The sequence below is a fragment of the Tupaia chinensis genome, unplaced genomic scaffold (genome assembly GCF_000334495.1).
Source record: "Tupaia chinensis unplaced genomic scaffold, TupChi_1.0 Scaffold138644_1, whole genome shotgun sequence".
NCBI classification, from domain to species: domain Eukaryota; kingdom Metazoa; phylum Chordata; class Mammalia; order Scandentia; family Tupaiidae; genus Tupaia; species Tupaia belangeri.
Window position 1 is genome coordinate 579,856 of NW_006198536.1, and position 4,670 is coordinate 584,525.

Sequence of the window (4,670 nt, forward strand, 5' to 3'; positions counted from 1 at the left end):
GGTTTTTGCTATAGGGCGCGTGCACTCACCAGAGAGACAGAGAGATAGAAAGCAAGAAATCACCCCCCAGGGAGGATGGCCACACCGCAATCCCTCTCCTCCATTCTCCTCTCGGGATCTTGGGCACACACGCACACACGCCCGGCGTGAGTTTAAGCCACTGGGTCCAAGACTCGAACTGCGGTGGACTATATGGGAGTCCTGTGACACAGACATTACGCTAACTGCTGGTCCCCCCCGGCATGATTTTCAAACCACCAGGTCCAGAACTCAAACTGCAGTCAGTTATGTGGGAGTCCAGTGACATAATCACTAGGCCATCTGCTGGTCCTCACAATCTAATTTATTTTTAATAATTATTTTATTTGGAGCGCCTAGGCTCGGGGTTGGGGCTCCCGGGTGGAGGCTGCGGTGCATTGCTTTCCGGTAAACAGGTGTGAGTTGGTGGCTGCGGCCTCTGGGCTGGGATGAACGGCGCTTGTGGCGGAGGCAGGGAAGCCGAGCCAGAGCCATGGCCGGTACAGTGGTAGCAGTTGGACTGACCATTGCTGCTGCTGGATTTGCAGGTCATTATGTTTTGCAAGCCACGAAGCATATGGAACCTCAAGTAAAACAAGTTTTTCGAAGTCTACCAAAATCTGCCTTCAGTGGTGGCTATTACAGAGGTGGATTTGAACCCCAAATGACAAAACGGGAAGCAGCATTAATATTAGGTGTAAGCCCTACTGCTAATAAAGGAAAAATAAAAGACGCTCATCAATGAATTATGCTTTTAAATCATCCAGACAAAGGAGGATCTCCTTATATAGCAGCCAAAATAAATGAAGCTAAAGATTTATTAGAAGGTCAAGCAAAGAAATGAATTAAATATATGATTTTAAGTTCATATTAGTTTATGTATATGAGTATCAACTTTTTATAATAAAATGCCTCAAAGCTGCAGTTTTTAAAAATGTTGGTATAAGTTTGATTAAATTTGAGGATTTTACGTTAAGATTAGTTTAGAATATTTAGCAATTCTCAGTAACTACAGACAAATGCTTATTATTTGAATAGACGTATTTCTCATTAAGTGAATCATTTGGTACCTGTGCATACTTTCTAAAGGCAGAGTGAAGACAACTGTTGCTCTCAAGGAGCCTGTAGGCTAGCGGGAGACTGACAAACTAGTAATTAAAACATGTAGTAAATGTTATGATGGAATTAGCCTAAGGACTTACTGGAAGGAAAAGTAGTTCAAGGTGTAGACTACCAGAGCAGCTACTCGGAACGTTGTATTTAATGGTGAATTTAGCCATGATTGTGACTTAAAAATTCTTATCTCATACATGAAAAATTCATTTGTATGATGAAAAAATAATTATTATTTTATTTAATTTCATTTATTCATTTGCTTATTTTAATGTGACCAGAGAGAGACACAGAGAGTGAGAGAGAGAAAGTGAGAAAGCAAGCTACCGGGTCCAGGACTTGAATCATGGTCAGCCATGTGGAAATGTCCAATGCCTTAACCACCACGCCACTTGCTGGTCCCACCACTATCTAATTTTTGAAAGCCAACATTTAAGTATTTTAGTGGTTTTCCCAGGAATAATAAGGCCCACAGTTTTCTTTTTCTTTTTCTTTTTTTTTCCTTTTTTTGGGAGAGGTTTTTGCTATAGGGCACATGCGCTCGCCAGACAGACAGAGAGAGACAGAGAGATAGAAAGGGAGAAATCACTCCCCCAGGGGGGATGGTCATGCCGCAATCCCTTCTCCTCCATTCTCCTCTCGGGATCTTAGGCATGCACGCACACGCGCCCGGCGTGAGTTTAAGCCACCGGGTCCAGGAATCGAACCACGGTTGACTACGTGGGAGTCCAGCGACATAGCCATTACACTAACTGCTGGTCCCAAGGCCCACAGTTTTCATAAGGCCTCCTCATAAACCAGAAGAACCATCTTGGATCCATTCTCCACAGTAGCCAAGATGATATTTCTGTAATTTTAATTAGATCATACAATTCTCCAACTACTCGGTTTTGTCAGAACTGATGTTGAAATAAAATGCTAAATCCTTTCACAGTATTGGAGCTCTCACGCTTTCTCGTTCTCTCACTCCTTTACACTGCTTCCCACGGTCAGTCTCGGTTTTCAGCCAAGACCTTTTGTGCCTCAGAACCTTCAAAAAAACTGTTTCTCTCCCAGGAAAGCTTCCTTCACCTCTTTCTCTTTGTTTTACTAATTTTTCTTTCCTTTTTTTTAAAAGGATTATTTTAACTCTCTTTTCTTTCTTCCTTTCTCCTTCCTTCCTTCCTTCCTTCCTTCCTTCCTTCCTTCCTTCCTTCCTTCCTTCCTTTCAATTTGATCAGAGAGAGACACAGAAAGAGAGAGAGAGTGAGAAAGCAAAGCTGCCAGGTCCAGGACTTGAACTGGACCATGTGGAAGTCCAGCCCCTTTGTTTTACTAATTTCTATAACTCTTTCAGATCTCTGTTAAAATACTATTTCCTGATAGAGGTCTTCCACTAAACCCCAGTTAAAAACACATCCTTTGTTGTGCTTTCTCAAAGCACCTTGTCTTTTGTGTTAACTGAACTTAGCACAATGTAACATTTTATAATAATAATAGTTACTATTTTTTTATTTTGACAGAGGAACAGACAGAGGGAAAGGAGAAAGCACTCTCAGTGGGGTATGGTCATGCTACAATCCCGTCTTCATTTCTCCAACCCGTGGGGATTTGGGGCATGCACACATGTCTAGCATGTTTTTCAAACCACCAGAGCTAGGATTCAAACCTCCTGGTCAGCTGCATGGGATTTGGCTCTCTTGATCACGAGGCCACGGTGCTGGTCCTATAGTTATTTTTAATTTAAGCTTAATGTCTGCCTCTCCCAGTGTAAAAAAAAATAAAAGAAGAAAAAGATGCTCAGGGAGGCAGGGAACTTGTCACTTTGATGACCACTTATATCCCTGGTTTTAACATGGTAGGCACTTAATGCTTATTAATATGGCGATCTTCATTCACATGCATCAATTCTTCTTAAGAGTGAGCATTTAGAAGATACATGTACCATTTCAAGCTACCAATGGTCCTAACAAAACTGTTTAATGTTTTAAGGTGATAATACTATATATTGGGTTGTTGGAAAAATCATGACACATTTTTGCAAAGAAAATACATCAAGACTTTTCCGTCGACCCAGTAGTTTGCCAAAGTGCCACGTAAGGTGTGGTAATATAACTCGCATCGGACGAAACACAACGCTGTCATAACTTGCCATGTCACCTGTATCCAGGGAAAATGGAAGCACAGAATCAACACAATTTTCTGGTATCTACCTTTTTTCCTCTCTGTTTTATAATTTCAAGAGATTCTCTGACTAATGAGACACAGCAAACATAATCTAATATTAAAATAGAAAAGGAATGTATTACAGTGGTCAAGAGTAAGGCCTGGGGCCAGCAGGTGGCGCAGTGGTTAAGGCGCTAGACTCCCGCTGTGGCGGACCACAGTTTGAGTCCTGGATACAGCGACTTGAAACTCACACTGGCACATGTGTGCCAGTGTCCAAAATCCCAGCAGAATCGAGAAGGATGGTGTGGCCATGAGGAGGTGATTTCTCACTTTTTCTTTCACTTTCTCTTTCTCTGGCAAGTGGATGTGCCCTATGGCAAAAACCTTAAAAACAAACAAACAAAAAACAGTGAGGCCTTAGTTCCAAAAAGATTCAAGTTCAAATATTGAAATATTATACTTGGTAGCTGTGTAACTGTGGACGTTTTAATTTTTATTTTCTCTTTTATTGTCCATATCTATAAAATGGGAATAACAAAAGTACTCATTGATACAACCTGAGGCGTCTCAATAATTTTTCTTCTCTTTTTTTCCTTTTCTTTTAATTTGCTATAGAGCATGCATACACATGTGCCTGGCATGTTTTTCAAGTCTCTGGGTCTGGACCTTGAACCATGTAGCTTAGCTGGTCATGTAAGATCTAACTGCCTTAACCACCATGCCACCTACTGGCACTCAATCATTTAAAAAAAAAAAATTGTCAGAGGGTGCATATGTTTGCTGGAGAGAGACAGAGAGAGAGCAAGAGAGGGGAAGTGAAAACACCTCCCCCACGGGGCACGGTCATGCCATGATCCTTCCCCCTCTACCTTTGCTGCTTCTCGGGATAATGGAGCATGTAAGCACATGTGTCTGGCATGTCTCTTAAGCTGCTGGGTCCAGAACTCGAACTGCGTGGCCACTTGGGATCCACTCGCTTTTTTGAAATTTTCTGTAAGGTGCATATGCTTGCCTTGGAGGGAATGAGAAAGCATCCCCTGTGGGGAATGGCCATAACCCAATCCCTTCTCCTCCATTTTCCTCTGGATTTTGGGCACACATACACGTGCTCATAGTGTTTTTCAAGTTGCCAAGTCTGGGACTTGAACTGCACAATCAGACATATGGGTTCCAGCCACCTTAACCACCATGACCTCTGGCTGGTCCTGGCCCTCAAAATTTTTTAACAGCTTTTTCTGTATCATAGAGTTCACCTATATAATTTAAGGATTTTTATATAGTTATGTAACTAAACCCCAAATCCAGCTTTAGAATGCTCCCTTCACCCTCAAAGCTCTCCTGCCTGTCTGCAATCAATTCTTTTTTTTTTTTTTTTTTTTGGAGGTTTTCCC

At 41.8% G+C, this 4,670-nt stretch overlaps 1 protein-coding gene and 1 pseudogene across 1 annotated transcript in view; one reads left to right on the forward strand and one right to left on the reverse strand.

Annotated features, from left to right (window-relative positions):
• LOC102473643 (protocadherin gamma-A12) overlaps positions 1-4,670 on the reverse strand; it is a 105,772-nt gene that overhangs the window by 47,031 nt on the left and 54,071 nt on the right.
• LOC102473228 (mitochondrial import inner membrane translocase subunit TIM14 pseudogene) lies at positions 385-955 on the forward strand (annotated as a pseudogene).